This window comes from Aphelocoma coerulescens, chromosome 2 (genome assembly GCF_041296385.1).
Source record: "Aphelocoma coerulescens isolate FSJ_1873_10779 chromosome 2, UR_Acoe_1.0, whole genome shotgun sequence".
Taxonomy (NCBI): Eukaryota; Metazoa; Chordata; class Aves; order Passeriformes; family Corvidae; genus Aphelocoma; species Aphelocoma coerulescens.
The window spans coordinates 36,855,669-36,875,228 of record NC_091015.1 but is presented as its reverse complement, the minus strand read 5'-3'; positions in this window follow the sequence as shown (position 1 = coordinate 36,875,228).

Below are 19,560 nucleotides of genomic sequence, written 5' to 3'. Positions count from 1 at the left end.
TATACATGAAAGGACAATGATTCCACAAAAAATTTTAGCTTATGCCATATAAACAAGCTTCCAGATTCAGGACACTGGAAGCAAATATCCATTTACATATACATATTTTTATCTTCAAAATATCTCTATATTTAATTTATATTGCTTATAAATAAAAAAAGAGTTGCACCTAAAACTGTATCTTCATTTCATAGCAGTGATTAAATTTATCAATTATTTTGTAAAAATGTAGCTTACAAATTCAAGAATTTGAATTTTACTGAAAAGTGTGCTGTGAAGAGATTCCACTGTTAATGTAAGTATGATGATCTGCTTCAAAATAATGCAGAAAATGTATCTGATTTTTGCATTACTCTAGGTAAATATTGCCCATAAAATTCAATGACTATTGAGACTTTACCTATGTGGCAAACAGTAAATATAAAAACTGGAATTAATTTTCTGTGTGTTATTTGGTGTTTTAAGATAAACTGTGGAAACACTTAGGTGTAAAAAAAAAAGCTGATTTTTTCTCTTATCCTGCTGACTGTTAGTCTTTCATCACACATTTTTCTTATGCAGCTGAACAATATCAGTTTAGAACATAAGATGCAACCATGTCTTCACTTAATAAAGAGATAATATTTTTATTCAGCATTTATGTTGATATTTTAAGTATCATGCACACTGCTAAGTAGTCATAAGATCAAATGCACTTTGGCTTAGTTTGCATATAAAAATTAGAAAGTGTTAATTTTATTACCACTCTGCCAACATATTTGAAAGCATATTAATGAGTGTTAATGTCATATGCTTAGCCAAAAGAATTCCTGAAGTCAGAGTGCTGTTTTATCTGCTCTAAAGCTTTAGTAATAAGGAGTTGAATAGGTATTTTGATAAGTATTTTATATCCTGTTAGCCAATAGTTGGATACAATTGAAAAATCTCCTACTGTGTGCACAGAAATTATGCTGTATTTTGGTAAAACAGTAAAGCTGATGACAAAAGTGACTGAATTACAATAGAATCTATCAAAAATATCCAGGCAAACACAGAAATAATTATATTACTCAGCTGAAGAATTTTCCATTTGTCAAGATAAACATTCTTGAGTTTTTATTTGGTTTATTTTAAGAAATTCCAACCAGTTTGGATAATTAATTACATGGAAATCACTATGAAATTATTTAGGTTTCCTCTAACAAAATATTTCATTTTTTTTCTTGCAATTTTTTCAGTCCCATAAGAGACTGAATTCATCAAGGAATTAGATGAAAAATGGAAGTTTCTGTTTAGAAAACAGAATAGCAGCTAGACAACAGAAAACAGATGCCAATTATTTGCCACTGTCTGCGGTAGAACAAAATATTTCATGACATTTACTTTGCCTTAGCAAGGCTGCCGTTGATGTCAGTCAGCAGGTTCAGAAAAGAGAGTCCATATGATCTAGGATTGAACAAAAATTCTTACGCTTTGGTAAAGATGACAAGATAAAAAATGCATAGTTCTTTTCATAGAGTCAGCTAAAATAGCACAATCTGAAATAATACTCTCTTACTCTGTAAAACCAGAGTTGTTTAATAAACTAAGTGAAAACAGCATTTGCACTTCTTGGACTTAGAAGCCACAAAATAGGATTTGTTTTGTCACACATTAAGTGGGAAACAATTCAAGCTGTGCAATAGAAAATAAAATCTTTTGTCAGTACATTGGCTATTTTTATTTTCCCTGAGTCCACATTTGTAAGGTAGGCTAGTCTTTATCATATACCATCCAAGGAATGCAGGAGCTAGTGCCATGTTGCTTACCTTTAACACACCAAATCAACATGGTGTATATTAATCATAAAAAGCAGACCAGCAGTAAATAATTCTGTTAAGCTAGGAGCTAGGACAACAGTTAAAACTTCCAGTTTGGACCTGTAACATTTTTTATGTAGCAAACACCCTAATTAGATGATTACACTGACAAAACATGGTATACTGTTTGTAGTTTACCTATTATATTAACATGAACTGTACAGATAAAATGCTTTCTGGAGATGGAAACTGTACTCCTGTTAGGAAACTATGTCTGCATCATTCTTCCAGCCAGATATTTCTTGCACCAACTAAGTCTTAGATTAAAGGCAAAGAATGTTCGCCCAAACAAGAGTGTCTTGAAAAACAATGCTGGTAATGGATGATAATGCAGCTGAATGGTTACTTTTTGTGCAGGGCTATATATACAACACAAAAATCCATGAGAATCCACAAGGGAGAAAAAAATGCTGCATTTGTTTACATCTGGTCTTTAAAATAATTACAGAACATAATACATTATTATAATACAATAATACATAATTCATATAGGAATATCTGCTACCTGTAGTATCTGTAATATCTCATGTTCTTCCCTAATGGAGGGGCTCAGTGTAACAGTGCAACAGTGGAGGTCCAAGCATGTTTAGCAATGAGAAAGGAGTTGCATGTGACCTACCAAACACTATCCTTCACATCAGTCCTCCTGGCCTGACTGAGGAAAGAGATGTCTGTAAAGGCCTTTCTAACCACATTGTCTGTGTCTGTGTCTTCAGTTCAGCTTGTACTTTTGGAGCCTTTCGTTACTGTGGGCCTGCCACCACTCTGTCAGTGATAGCACTTACAGTCGCAGTCCATTTGCCTCTTTACATTCCTCCCTCTGAAATACTGGTAACTTTAAAGTGTAATGATATCCCAAGTATACCATACCTCAACCACCTCACTGAGTACCAGATGATAAGAGTAAATTACCAAGTCTCATTCTAAAAACTGTTAGCCCAAAATTCTATCAGTCACATAAATGCAAAACATAAATACCTACTGTTTTGGTGGCTGTGCTTCTGAGAGATTAAGTGGAGATAAGTGCCTGTGAGATTTTAGCAAGGTTTTCTCGGGGTCAACACACATTTTGAAATGAGTCAAAACACAGAGAACAAAATAGAGGAACAGTGCAGCTCCAGGATGACATCACTGCAACACAGCGCCCCAATTCTGTTAGTAGCTATTTCACACAGTCAAACTTTTCTGCAGTTTCAATTCACTGTTTTTTGGGGTTTTTTACATGGTTATTGAAGTCTGCAAAATATACTTTACTGAGGTTTTTTCTCTGAACGTACCTGCTTTCCCATAATAATAATAATCTTCACAGTCATTTTCATTAATATTTTAGAGAAATGGAATTTATAAACTTGATAATATTGACATTTCTGGCAAAAAAGATTCACCTAAGCATGTGAAGCATGTTGTGCTATGACTTTACCTAGAAAAGAAGTTTTTGTTAGGAAAAAAAAGGTGGCTTTTCTATTAGTCAAGAATTCCTGCTACAAAGAATCAATCTTCACTTAGCACATTTCTCTCAAATTAAGCGAGGGCTAAGCAAGACTAACACACCCTCCCTGAATGATGAGCCAGTGTGCTGAGGAAGAAAGGCTGAGAGGTGGAGAATGACTTAATGATGTCATGGGGAACACACTGCTGTAGCCCAATAGTACATCTTTTACTCCTGTGAATAGTTCCACTGATTTCAATTGAATAGTCCTGCAGGATTAAGGCAGTGATTCATAAATGTTTTAAAACAAGGCCAAAGCCCCAGTCATATTTTAAGTCTCAAAGACAGGGTAGTTTCTATCTCACCTAATAGATCAGAACCTCCACTTGCTCATTAGCTGAGGACCTCTGCCCTCCTTTTTAGGCCCAATTTTCTCAGATGAACTGTCAGATGGAATCTGCTGCAAGTGTACACAGGACAAATTCCATGTCATTAATGGAACAGGTGTTTAATGATTTTGGATGCATCAAGTTTACCCAGCTTCTAAAAAGATCTCTTCTCATGTATAATAGTGGCTGCAACACCAGGGATCATTTTCAGAAAAGGTTGGCACCTCCCAGTCTATCAAATCATCAGCTTTATGTGCTTTCCTGGTGAATTTATTCACAGAGATTTTAAAATTCTAAAGTTAAGAAACTAGACAGTGTTTAGGATTCATATTGCTAGTACTTATGGGGCAGAACTTCAGCCTCCTGAAATCAGTAGAGTCTTATGTAAGGCCACAAAGAACTTGGACTCATTAACCGTAATATGAAACTTTCACACAAGCAAGATTACATTTTTAGAATTATTATTTTAAATAAAAGTTCATAATTCAAAAATGTTTTAAATTGTGGATACCTACAATTAACATTTTTTGTCTATACAGGTATGAACAGATGCAAAATGAAGGTTTTATCACAGTGGAAACTATGCATTTGATGTTTGAATGAAAACCGTGCATTTTGACTTGACACTGGAATTTAGCACAGTTTATTCCCCGATTTTATCCCAGCCACGTTATTTTCCATAGTGGAATAAAAGTGAAAGGGTTTAGCAGAATGAGCTTGTCAAGTTACATGGCACCCTCACAGAAAAGAATGGGAAGATGAAAGAAAAGTTCCCATACCAGGATGGGAAAGACTTATTTTGAAAAAAACTTTTTCATGAAAACATAGATAAAAAGAATAAGAGATTTTCCAAGCAAAATTAGGTCAACTGCATTTTAAACACTAAATCTCACTCAAAGAGGAATGAAGAGTTGTCATGTTTCTGTTACAGCTACTAATCTCTGATTTTATTCAGGGTTTTGTGTTAGTGTGAAGGATCTTTGCTGTCAAGAGCAAGTGGATCCATATTAAGAAGCCCAGCAAACTTAGACCAAAAGAACAACTTTCTCTTTTTGATGGAGACTTTTTGTACTCTAATATTGTCAAGTTCAAATTACAGTTCATTCAAAACAATTTTAAACAGGTGGTTTCTGTGCAAGGAAAATTGTCACAATGAGTTGAGAAACAATCTTTTTAACAGGACACCATCCAGGTACAGATAGAAGTCCTGAAGGCAGCTACTAAGGTTGCATACCAGTGAAGAACAATGCACACCCATCTCCCAGCTCCCCAAAGCCTTGCTGCTTAACGCAAGCTGCTAATGATCTATAAGCCAAGTGACTTTGGCCATGAGTAATTGAGGTGCCCCAGCTATTTTCAGATGTACCAGATTGCCTGTGGTAGCAACCAGAGATGGCAACTATTCAGCCATCACAGCTGAAATCATTGATATTCACTTGCCAACAAATAACCAGTTGGTCCAAGAAAGCACTTTACTGGATTTCTAATAGGGGAGATTCCACAGAGGCTAAATAGCATTTTAGACAATCTAGGACTTTTGATACTTCCCCACAATAATGGCAGATACAACTCAAGGTCTAACATGAGAGAGAGAGAAAGTGGAACTTTACACCTACGTTTAAGTATCTTAAATCTCTATCTCTGCACAAGGCCAGATGACAGAGTAGGTGGGAAGCTAGTGGGCCCAGTGGTAGTAGGTATATTATCAGGCATCAAGTTATACCAATGACACATCCTCTCAGATGTCACAGTGAAAGAATTATTTTGCTAGTAAGACAGCCATCACTTTTGCTCATAATGCGTCTCTTTGTTTAATAAACTTAACATGAATATATGGTCCCACTATGTAGGACTGAACAATCTTCTTTTCTCCTCTCAAAATGTTTAGCCTGGACACTTGACTTCTGTCTTTGATTTTCTATTTGAGGGTCTGTATAAAGAACTCTTTCAGACAGCTGGAGTATGTAGGTGAAATAGTTGATATAGGATAGCATGCTGTATGATCATTCTTTTTCTTTGAGCTTCCCAATATCACCAGTGGTGAAGGAATTTGGAATATCTGAGTAAACTAATTAGGACCTAATTAGTATTATTAAGGGTTTTAAGACCCTTTGCCACTCACAAGCAATACTGCATAGCTGCTACCTCCTGTTGCATTTCTAGCTCACTAGGATTAGGAATCTCTTGCAGCAAAAGAAATGTATCTGCAAGAGGCAGCTACACTATGTGGATCCTAAACCTTAGTAGGAGTGAGAAGGTCCTGAGTAATGACCTTCACATTTAGAAGGTCCAGCAAAGTGGTGGCAGCTATATCCCACATATCAGCTCCTCTGACATCCTAATTTAATAGGTACTGTGAAACGGTGTATCTAAATTTTCAGTGTGGAAGAATATTGCCCTAGGTTGACCCCATCTGAGTTTGGCAAGGTCTGGGCACAGAAAGACGTTTTTGTGAGAGGCAGCCCTAAAGCTGAGCTGAGAATGAAGCAGGAGCTGCCAGTTCCCATATGGGTTTTGGGTGTTATTTCTCTCCTCAAAGGTAACAGACTGCCTCAAAGTATCTCCCACAAAGTTCTGAATGCAGATACTGGCCATTTTGTGAAGCCTAGACCCTTGTTACATTGATACATTGAATTTTCTGATAGCAGGAGTTGTTTCTTCCCTGCAAATCAAGAACTTGCCTCTGTGAAAATCAGTAGTTTCCAGCCTTCCTCACCCTACCATGAAGGTAGCACTGAAGTCACAGGGCAACCTGTGACAGGCAGAGGACCACCTTCTGTATGAACTCAGTAGAAGCAGAGATCTTTCCTGTTTAAAAAAAGTATTCGGTTTGCTTCCTCACAGAGCAAAGGGCTGCTTTGAAACCATTCTCTTACATTGTCATTACTGTTGGGTTTTTTTCCCTTGCTTATAGAGAAACAGGAGACAGGTTTCTTGTGCTGATACTAATTACATCAGTGTGAAAAAGATTCCTACTCACAGCAGTGTACTTTTGAATATGGAAAAAAAAAATATATCTTTTTGTCCAATACAGATGGTCAGCTCATGTTGTCCCTTTTCACCCTGATCATTACCATCCTCCACCCAAATAAGAATATTCTTAGCCCATTTTTCATACTGGTCATAGCCATTCTCACTGAAATTTGCCTTTAGAGAATGGAGGATTCTCTTCTTTCCTTTCTTACTTTCCCAGATCTCTAAACTAAATCTTGTTTCACAAAATGTATTGGACTATGGTTTGGCAGCTGCAATATTTTTGATTTCAAGACTCTCATTAAATTAAAGAAAGTTTATATTTAATGTTTACCTTTCTAAATGAAATTTTCTCCTTCATTTTTTAAACAAGAAAAAACATTATGTCCAAGATGCATTTTCCCTGAATTGTCCTTTGTCAGGCAAAATATCAGTGATCATAGTTATGGACCAAACACAAGTTTTCGCTCCCTGTCTTGTAAATTAAGGCAGAAGACCAATACCCCATATGTTTGTCATGGCGCTTGATCTCTGGTTGGAATATGCAACCTTTTCCAAAATATCTCTTAATAGGAGGTCAGCATCATCTCTCTGGCATCTTTCATGAGCAGTAAGTTCTATGTGAAGGTGGAGAAAAAGGAAAACTCAATCAAAAGGAATAACTCTGAACAATCCCATTTGTAACTTTCCCAGCATTACCATTTTTGCTTGCCAGTCTGGGGGCTGGAGGGAATGCAGCAGTTGCTTCCTCATCCCTTCCAGTATGGCACTGAACAGACTTTTCTTTTAACTATGGCACTGATATTAAGAAACAAGTTGAGAGATCACTTTTGTCATATCCCCTCGATGCCAGTGTTTTATTTATAGTTCTCTTCTATGCCAGTGTTTTATTTATGGTATTAAATATACAAAGAGATTATAATGCAGCAAAAAAGGCTGTTATGGAAAAACAGATGCTGTTTTGTCCAAGAGCCATGCTTATGAACAAGGCCACCTGGCTTTATATACACTGACTTTGAACCACAGGCAGAACAGAGACCTTTTTCTTTCATTATTCAATCAGCTATTTTATCTGTGTCCTACAATGGTGCATAAAATACAGGACATTTATTTCTAAGAACTGACATGAATCAAATCTTATCTTATAGGAGAGAGCAGTGTTCTGAGTTTTGTTTTGAAATCGGGCCTCTGAATATTTTTGCTGCCTTGAAGTACATTAATATAAAACAGAGCATTTATCCCACAAGTTATTATGTAACCATTGTAAATAATATATAAATACTTCAACTTTATCTTAGCTTAGCACTACTTTTAGTACTGAACTTATTTTATTAGCGTTTTTAATTGCAATTCTTAGTAAATCCATCCCTACCTTCTCTTCAAGGCAGTCAGCCCCTCCTAGTGGCTACTCCCAACCTGCAGCAAAACACTCCAGGTTTTCCCGACATTTGTCCTTGGTCTTCGCTAAGCAGAGCAGTGAAGGTGGAGCTGTGAATTACTTTTTCTTCTTAAAATTTAGAGGAGAACAGGGAAATCTTTTGTCATTTAAAGTTATTGATGTAAAAAATAAACTGACACAAATTTTTGCATTATTCCTTGCATTAAAGCTTGTCCTACTTTTCATAGCCTGAATATTATGAGTCATACAAATGTGAGCTGTAAGAGTCTATATTGCTCGATTACTCATATTCCTCCCTCTGCTACATCAATACTTTTTGAAGTGTTTTGTAAAGCTGAGCAGTAAAAGCCAAACTATTCCATAGACTGAAGGCTGAAAGCCTGAAAAAAATGCTTGTGGTAATATCCTTCCTTTTTAGATCTTTCCTTCCCTTAATTTCAGCAACGCTGTTCACACAAGTAGTTATGCACATGTTTGTATGCTTGTTGGAGTGGGTCTCTGTCACTCAGCCAGGAACACATTTCTGACAATCTGCCTGGTTTTCCTTCCCCAGTTTTACTGCCTTGCTGGCTATTTCTGCCATGACACTTCACCTGTTGAAACTGCCCAGGGAAGCTTTTGAACAGTACCCCATGTTGTCACTAGAGTTGTGACTACCCCTTTCTTACATATAAACATTATCAAAAAACACAGAAAAAACCCCAAAACAACAAAGTCGTTCTTTCTCTCTTTGCCCTCCTCTCTCCATTTGTATCTCCATAGCCAAGTTGGGGAATGTAAAAAAAAGTTTAACTGCTGACTGCAAGTTATCAGTGCAAGAGAAAAAGAGCTTACACAGTGATACCTATGTACTGAATTTATTATATAAGACTCTGTGCAAAACTTAGTTATCCCTTGATATGTAAATCTTTCTGAAAAAGTTTAAAACCATTCGAGGAAAAGAACATAGGAAGTTTCAGTAAAATCCACTGCCAGCAAGCTATCAACTGCATGTCAGGGTGTTTTTCACCCAGTTTTCAGAAAAGAGCAGAACATCTACTGCCATTGCTCAAGTTACTCCATGTCATCAGCAATTTCCAGATTTTAGGTCTCTATATTAAGGCAGTACTCTCAGTCAACCAGTAAAGCTGTCCTTCTGGTGGCCATCTAAAAGTACCAGCAACAGTCCCAATTTTCAGAAGTAGGTATTTACTGCTTTGTGAGAATAAGGCACCATGCCAGGCACCTACAGAGAGAGCCAACCCAAATCAATAGCTGGGATCTTAGCAGGAGGTTAAGAACCCATGCACAGCACAGCAAGCAGACAAGACAAGCTTCATTTCTGATATAAATACACAATGCACTGAAGAAAGCCTACAGGCACTGAATCTTTTAGGATCAGTATAATTAGCTTACTCAACTACTTTGATATTGTAGGATACAGCCTAAATGTGCCAAAGCACATAGGCAACAACTAGCAAGAAAATTTCTGTCTCTAGCCCCAGGGAGGGAGAAAATTGTAGGTACTGTGTTTAATATCAGTAAAAAAACATACTAAAGGCTTTTTGAACACCCTACTTATGATTTTAGGAAAAAAATGGGGGGATATCTTGTGGCCTGGGGCAGGTTGCTGCAGTTCTTAAGTTCACATAGATACAAGGTTTCCTCCACAACAATATAGATGTTTACATGGACTGGGGTTTTACTATTAAAAAAATTCCCATGACTGGGATTTTAATTTGTGTTGTACATATGAAAGTCATCTGACCAATAAATCTTTCTGTAGTTGACTGCTAAAGATGGCTTCAAGCCAATGCTGGAGAATGTTCACCTGAAAGTAACCCCTTCATGTTTCTGTAACAGCTTACTTTTGATTGAAGAATTATTATTAGTTATTTTGTTGGTGCTTTAATATAAACTGACATCAGGAACTTACTACACTACTTGTGTTACCTATAAAAACACTAAGAAACAGTCATTAAAAAATATTAGTTTGTAACTCATATAGGCAAGACATTCAAATAAAATGCCTTCCACTTCCTATCACAAACGGAGGTTCAGGAAACAAGTTGACTGAAAATTTTTATTCTTTTCTTTACCAAAAGATTTTCCATCTATTATGGATTATTGATTATATTTCTAGAAATGCTTGAAACAAGAACAACTTGCAGTATTCAATATTTTAAGATTATAAAATATGAAAGAATATTTTTCAGTGTTTTAAAAAGCACGTCCCATATTTGAATGAAAATCTGAAATTTTGTAGTTTCCCACAAAATTGACAACCTGCCCGAATTTTGACTCAAGATAATCAAATCAGGCAACACTAGCTGAGGAAAAATAATTGAGCAAACAGATTTACATTTTAAGAAAATACGGAACATATTAAGACCATGCATATGGATAATTCTAGAAACTGGATGCATAGACTATTAGCTTCTTAAGCTACTGAAAGTAATTTTTAAGTATAGTGTGGTCTCTGAAACCAGCTTTTGGTCCCATCCTGCCTGGATTGTTCAGCTGTTATTTGCTGGCAAAATAAGATAAAGTAAAATAAAATAAAATAAAATAAAATAAAATAAAATAAAATCTAGTAATTAAAAAACAAACAACAACAACAATAACAAAAAAAACCCCACCAACCAAGCAAAAACAAAACCCCCCAAAAAATTAAAAAATACCAAGCTAAGAAAAATCAATTCTATAGCTGTCAGGAAGGCCTGTAATATATTCTACTCTATCCTGGAATCAGAACAATTTCTAAAACAGCAAAACTACAACTGACTCAGAACCTAAAGCTACCCAAATTCAATAGAAATTCTTTTAGTGAGTCTAATGGGCTTTGGGTCACGGCCTCATGCATTAAACTAATTTATACTGAAAAAAAATCTATTTCCTTTTACTTTCAATTAATCAGACAACTGGATGTGACCTATTGGTGGAATGGTAAATAATAGAGAGACCAGGTCAGTTGTACAGAGTGACTTGGATCGCTTGCAGAGGTCAGTTCAGATCTAAAGATAGGTTTTATTGCAGCCAAGTGCAAGGACTTCTATCTAGAAACAAGGACTATTTGTATGATGAGAAAAGCTACTGTAGAGAGCAATGATTCTGTCTCCAGATTGACAACAAATGACTATAACGGTAGATGAGCAGTTGAACCTGATTTCCTTCAGTGAGCTAACATGATCCTTAATTGATTTGCAAGCAAGGGAACATGATAAAGGTGGTAAGGCAGCATTAATGGCACCATTACTGGAATTCAGTGTCCAGAATTAACATCTGTAGTTCTAAAAGGATCTCAAGGAATTGGAAAGAGTTCTGGAAAGATGTAATGATGCAGTCTTCAAAATATACCTCACTGTGTGAAAGACAGACAAAACACAGCCTATTTGCTTAACTTGACAAATGCCCTGGAGATAACTTGCTCATTATATGTAAAATAATATTTCTGATAATCAGTAAGAGGTTCATCTGACAGGAAAAGGTATAACGTGATCAAAAGTGAATCCAAATAAAATTTAACTAGAGAAAAGGGAGGATTTGAAACACTGAGAACTAAATTTTGGAAAAAAGGATATTACAATTACCCAGAATTGTATCATTCATGTGAAATTCTTTTTGTCGTCCTCTTTTACCTCAAAAGAATTGTGATTGATTTAATAAATTAATGGATGACATTCTTTGATTTGTAATATGTTGGCCTTGATATGTGACCCAGAGATACAAAGATGCAAGTTGTGCTATGAGTTGAGAGGGAATTAATGGTTTTGAAGCTAGTACATAGGGGATCTTACATGCAGTGGTGATTTCCCCTGAGGAGTACAATTCGTAGATAACCTGGTACATTGACAGCAGGTACATCTACAAATGAGGAGCTGATTTGACTTGAGTCCATTCAGGACATGTGTTTGAGTACTGTTGTGTTTAGCAGAGATTGTTACGTGCTTTACTTCAGTGGAATGGTTGAAGTACAGGTATTGGGTTATTCTGTTGGTCATTAAACTATTAATCCTCTGAAAGCAGACTATGGTTAGTATGTTCATCTACATATCAATGGGTATAGTACAGGTATTGAATGTATTACCTGGGCTAATGTAATGGAGATAGATATGTTAAGGCTGAAGGTGATTAGGGATGGCTACAATGTCTTTTCACTTAAAAATCTATGACTTTACAACATAAGAAAAATGAATACATGATAGTTTGCTGAACCACATGCAGGATCTTTTCCAGGCTGAGTTTTGTAGATGGTTAATCTGCCTGAGATCATATTGTTAATTATGTCATTAGGTCTGGAATTCACCATGGGTATTACAATCTCTTATGCATGGAGCTTTGTACACACAATACCACTAATGAATGCCAGACCTTATTCTCCAATTGCAGATGCATCCCACCCTGAGTCCTTACAGCTTGTGCTGTCAGGTAGTAAGACACAGACAGAGATGCAGCAGATGCAGAGGACTGAGCAACCTCAAGCATTTGTGTGAAGAAATTTCCTCTGCTTTCATAGGAAGCTAAAGGTGTATAAGGTGTGAACTAGAATGGTAGAATTAATGATTCAGTTGGGCACCAAGTAGATTAGGATCCCAGCAGGAGCTTGTGCCTAGGGGAACCTCACAAGGTCTACACCTGAGGACAGCAACCAACACCGTACAGAAACAAGACCACCCCACAGGACCACTGGATAGGTGTTCGCCTGTCCCCAGCAACTGTGCATCAAAAAATCACAATAGATCCTGCCCTGAGCACTCAGTGTAGCAGGCACGGTGTGTCATGTCTCACAGATAATGGGGGAGATCATTCTCCACCACAAGATTCATCAGAGTGCAGTGATAGTTGTTGGTGTTCACCACTGACACTGGAATTTTTGCCATTAGGATGATGGAGGGGGACCAGTAGCATTTTCTTATGCCTAAACTACAGCCAGTGCTTTGCTGCCAAGTGCACAAACCAAACATCTCAACAGGGAAAGGGCAACTACAAATAGTCACCAGCACTATTAGAACAGTTATACATTTATTTTGGCTGGTAGGGATATCAAACCCAGCTAGGAAATGAAACCTGTAGTTACTACCACCATAGTCAGACATTTTTGTTCTGCTTTACTGATCTTTTTCATACTAATCATGATGAATCAGACTGTGATGAGCAAATAAAAAGCTAAAACCACTAAACACATGAGGGAATCTAAAGGGCACTTAATAAAACTCCTTGATTTGCTATTTCAACTTTTAATACACTCTATCATAATTAATTTTGATGATCTTAACCTAAATTAAAAGCAACGGGTAGCACTGCATGGAAGGAAAAGTATAAGGGCACCTTAATGGAGCCACCCAACATAGTGCCCTGTAGGCAACCATAACTTAATTTAAAAGCACACTTGATATGCAGAAATACACCCAAGTAAAATGGCAGGTGATCCTCCAAACAGAATAAGAAATAGCTGTTGTATCCACCCTCAGCCACAGTAAATTTGTATGAACACAGTGCTTTTCATTAAGCAATCAATAATATATTTTATTAGTTCCAGAACACTGCATACAATCCACTAGAAGCAATCTCACTCCACAGTTTTGAGTGTGAATACCACAATTAAACCAAGAAAAGATAAATTAGTTTTTCCAAAATCTGGAGGTTTTTGAGTTGTAAAAGTCCAATTACAAATTAGCAAGCTGTGAATAATCAGATTAAAAAAAAACAACCAACAAAAAAACCCCAACAAAAAAACAGTTTCAAAGCTGCATGAGCTTTACTTGCAAAATCCTCAAAGATTTGTGAAGTTAAGTAATAATTGGTGACAAATGAGACTACTGCTGACAGCTAATGCAATCATGGTTTTTCACCTGTAGTTTTGGATGTAATACCTGGCCTTTTGAGAGCACCACAATCTTTCTGCAACACAGATGTTTGAAATATACACAAATGAAACAGGTTTGTGTTATTCCAGGGTTCTAACAAATACACCTACATTTGAAAATGTCTGATCTTCCATTTTTCTTCCCATTACAGTAGTGAACTAGATTTCCAAATGTGTTCATCCACCCGCCCCCATTGCGGGGGGAGATATCGACTCTTAAAAATGTTTTGTCATTATATCACTAGACAGGAGATAACCCTGTCTTGAAAATCATCAAGATTTAGATGCTGAGGATTTCTGAAAATCTTCCTGGCTTCTTGTTGGCATACTAATATTAAGTAGCACATATATGTTGCATTTGGATAAGATACATTTCTTCATCGTGTCTGTAATTCAATCTTGACATGGTAATTTTTAAGTTCTAAGAAGATAATTTTGTACTTCATTCTCCTTTTAGCATGTGAGAATGCAAAAATCAAATACAGTGAATTTTTCATTCAGTTGCAAACTCTCAGTAAAGTGAATGACCCTTTTAAAAAATGTTAGGAAGCCAGGACACTCAGAATTTCAGAAGCACATTTCAATCTGGTTGCATCGGAAATACTCAAGAGCAAGGGTGAATAGTGAGGAATGTATTTTCAGGCTTAGAGAGCACCTGTATTCTCGGGGACGAGCTGAAATTATTAGAAAATCAACCCAATAAAGTGAAAGCATAAAAATAAGAAAAAAAACTGTGTCCCAAGGACTTCACAGTCTATTCATTGAATCCTGTTTAATGCTGTTCAGGCAAAACCCTACATATGCATTGACTAAAATATGGTTATTCAAAGACTTAATTTCAAAAGTAAATGACTGTAGATTTAGAACTATGAAAAAAGAGAAAACCTCATGCATGGAGCAATCTCAAGCAAAAGAAAGAATGGCCCACAGATAGGATATTTTTCAAAGATTTAGAAGACAGGTTTAAAACTTCATTCATTCATAAGCTCAACAAATTACTTAAGGTACAGAACCTGCTCGTTAATAAGATAATACAGCTTAACTCTTTTCTCTCCCACACCTGTTGTTCAAACTATTTCCTAGGCCCCTCTTCAATCCAACTATCTTCCAAACCATTCTTGACAATTGTCAAGTTGTCATCTAATACTGGGAAAGTATTAGATGGTCTATTTGAAAGCTGTGCCAAGGAGAATGCTAATAATAGTTAAACTTTCTGGGTATTGCCTAAGCTTGTATCCCATCTCTATTTAATATACTGCTGTACTTAAATCCATTGCAAATCTGTGAAAAATGAAAGAGCAGTCTCCATTGTGCAATACTGTAGTGTTATGGGCAAGAATCTTCTGTAAAAACAGTAAAACCTTTCTGTAAAATAAGGAAAATAATTCATTATATAGCCATGCACCCCTGAAGTGCAAGAACTTTTCTTAGATTCCACTCTTCCATTCAGAAATTCTACCTTTAAATCATTCAGCAAACTTCCATGACATTGTCATTATACATGGGCAGATGTGAACCTGATGTTTACACCTGCACATTGTACTCTGAAGCATGGAAGTCTGCCTTTATATAGTACATAGTCATTCCCAGGCTGGTAGATTTTGTGCTCCTTGAGAAAAGCATTGTTCAAACACATACAATGTCACATTAGATCAGTTAATGTCTTCCTAAGCTTGTCTTCAAACTGGGGTTTGTTTCAAAAATCACAAAGCAAATCTCATTCACTAGGATTGAGAGGAGTTCAATCTCTCTGGAAGTTCACCAGGCAGAGATTTTTGTAAGAGCATTTTAGGACCAGCTTCTTCAATGTGATTCTTGTTTTATAATTTTTAGCAGAAATTAAAAAGCAGCAAGCAGTCACAAATGGCATTTCTGAAAAAACATGTTGGTCACTTGATTTAGAGATTTAATAGTTTTAATTCCACTAAGAGTTATTTGGACTTACACTGGTATAACATTTGAATAAATTGTCACACCACTAATCCATAGAGTTCTACCAGTATATAATAAAGATATAGTTGTGTGAAATTGTTTGAACATTGCTGTTTTTACCCCTAGTTTTCTCTGCAAACTTAGCTGATATTGCAGACAGAATCCATGCAGTGCAAATTATCCTCTATTTCAAGGATACTAGCTTCAAAATGAAGTTCATTTTCTTGCATAAATAGGATGCAATATAAACAGAGGTTCTTAGACAACTCAACATCGAGACTGAAAAATACTTTCAATCTGTGCTAGTTAGCAGCAAACAACATTATGTTTCCCCGAATGGCTATACTAAACATTTAACAAAAAAAAAGTCTACATTTAGAAGCCATAATTTGACTGGTTTCAGTTGCAAAGCCTTCTGATTACTACTATTAAAAACCTTACCATGATTCATGCCCATTTCTGAAGAAAAAAGCTGTCTGGGAACAAAACCCCACAACAATAACTTGTATATTTTTCATTAAATTATGTTTTTCCTATGATTTTGGAGGATTTAAAATGCTTTTAAAATTTTTAATTTCAATTCCACTCCCATTGTGCAGGCTATTATTTTTATTTAACCAGTAAATGGAGAGAAAAAGAAGAAAAATAAAATCAGGATTAAAGCATGAAGAAAAAAAGGCTGGACATTAAAGGATCTTTATTAAATAAATATTTTTAGGACTACTTTTCAGTAAGACAAGATTTTTAAATGAATGATTCTGCAATTATATTGAAAAGTCCGTTGAAATGAAGAGTTATCATGTAAAATTTTGGTAGAAACCTACTTTCTTGCCAGTTTCTGGGGGGAAAAAAAAGAAGAAAAATTTAATCAAACAAAATTTCACAAATAAATACCTCATTTTCTCACTCTGCTCCTACCTCGAAAGTGAAACAAAACAAAAAGACAACACTACACAGCATCTCCAGATGTCAAAAGTTATTACCCCTTTTTTCCTTGCATGCAAGAGAGAAAGGAATCTTATCTGGAGCATATCCAGCTTGGGTCTGGGGGAGTAATGTGTACGCAAGTACAAAAAATTCCAAGACAACAGCTTGGAAAGGAACCATCTCAATCTCTGTGTTTACCCAGTACATTTACCTGTCTGAAGTTCATAAATTATATGACCTCCATCTGACATTTTCAAATTAGATTTAGTAAGTATAATAACATATTTAAAAATACGTTATTCAAGAGCTGGTTTGTTCTTTGTGGACCCGGTACAGGGACAATGTTGCAATTTTCAAGTTTGGCTAGTCCATAAATAGAGATATGGAAAAAAAGCAGTTAATTTTATGACAGTGTTACACTTAATCAGTCTTCTTATATTGTTTTATTTCTTGATTATGATTCTGTGTGTGTACATATATGTATATATACATATACATATATATAAGTAATGTTCATTCCAGTTCATCACCTGCTTAAGAGAAGATTCATGATGAGAAGTACTGTAGGTGTCACTTCTCAGGTAGTTAACAAGGGTATTTATTAATATTAAATTTAATTTACTTATTATCATATCATCAGCCCTTATAAAAAAGAAAACAAAGTATGGATTGTATTCCCAGGCAATATGAAGAGTTCAGGAAATGAAAAGTGTTTTGATCATATATAAAATATAGAGTATTGTTAGTGCAGAAGCCCTGTATCAGCTTCAGTGACCCATTTACTGGTTATTCTTTCATTGTTTTAAAGGCATTATGAATTAGAGCTCTGCAGTTTAAATAGCATCAAACACATGCAATAGAATCCCTGTGCCTCAGTTAACCTTAAACAAGTATCAAGAGACAGATTTAATGGATGTGATGTCATTACACTATATCATACATGCCAGAAAGAAAGAACAGAATATAATAGAATATCAGGGCAACATAGGAAAGCCATTTTTTAGCTATTTAAAGCTTCAGAAAAATGAGCCAAACCTGTGAGGAAGGGGCTGAAGTGCATGTAGTAATGCATCCTAAAATATCAAGACACTTAAGTTTTTCCATCCTCTTTAGCACTCTGTATTAAAAATCTGATGCTGTGCCAACAATCCCAGAAAAAGTACTTTAACTGTTGCTACAACATGATACCATTGTAAAGTTCACAATGAAATCTTCATTTATTTCACGACACTGTTCTGCTCCCCTTTCTAATTGGCTTTAATAGAAATAGGTCTTCAGTTGCACCAATGTTTGCACTTTTTTTTTCCAGTGTCAACAGTCCCTTCCTGGCCCTATGTTTAACTCAAACTGCAAACACAGGAATGACTATGTGATTCATATGGATGCTGTACAATTACATGAAGCCAGACGAAGACTTTCATTGATTTCAATGTGAGATTACTAGACAATGCTGGGGGTGCATGAACTTTTGACTAGACATTTTTAAATCCAGTGGTTATTGTTCCCTTTTTTGATCTCATTCTTAAGCATACAGATTCAAAATCATTAAGTGTCGGAGTCCAGCATGTGGCACTGGAGACAAGTTCTTTGGTAGAGAAGCCTACATATTATCAAGTTTTAATTTATTTACCTTCTTCATGAAAATAAGACAGATTGATAAAATACTTTGAGCAGATAAGATAATCAAGTCTGACATCTAAAAAGTCCTGTCAGTGTTTAAGCAGAGCACCCAGGAAAAGGCTAACTGTCTTTTGAGAACAGGAGCAGAAACTCTGAAGACTGAGGAAAGAGGTTTGAGAACTCTGCTAAGGCCACTGAAAAGAATGCTTCAGTTTTGCCAGATGAGTCCACCTTTGCTTTCATTGTCATTTCCATTATCGAATTATCTCCTTTCTGAAAAGGGATAACTAGTTATTGATTCAAATGTCAGCAGCTTAAATGCTATTATCCAGGGGCAGCACGAAAAAGGAAGGCCACTGCATCAACGATATTGGACACTCCCACTCTGCAGGATTGCATCTCCTTCTATTCTGTCTAGGAAGGCTTATGGCTCAGCATAACTGTAGATCTTGCAATTTATCCTCACAAAATCCCTGCTATTCCTCTTACACTTATTTTAGAAGCAGGCAGTACATGTCTAGGGCACAGACTGCACTGGAGCATAGAATTCCCTGAGCTAGCTTTTTCTATCACATTAGGACCACGAGCAGTAGTGTAGCCACAGCATTATGGAGGTTGGTGCAGGTCAATACTCCAAAAGATGCTTCAAGTGCTTGCATTAACCCTTGCAAAGCTATTTCAAGTGTATCCTAAGCTGCCTGACAAAATCACAATGGATCTAGAAATTATCTGAAGCCTCCAAGTCAAATGATTTGTCAGTTATTTCACGCTGAGATTATTTTGAGACGTCCACACAGAGATTTTTACAGATTATTTCTTTCTATTCCAGGGTTAGCTGATAGTGTGAAGCCTGGACACAAAAGCAGGCACCAAGGAAGCAGTAAGAACATACACAGGCTCCCCTCTAAACAGCTAAGAGTGTAATGTCACAAAGCAATATATGTGTCTAATAAATGAGCAGGTCGATTATGCAAAGAATAGTAACAAATATCCTTTGTGCACAAGGTTCTGAGGAATGCTGAGAAGTAGCCCTCATTTTTTTTAGCCTCCAGGAGATTTCTAAATCTCTAAATAGCAATCTGAATTCCTTAGACACCCACACACACGATCCAGAGCTTGAGTTCTCTGTGAATCTCCTGTTTCATCTCTAATTCAAAAGATCACTTCCTGGAAGCTCTGAAGGGAAAACAGTGAGGCATTTCTTTCCT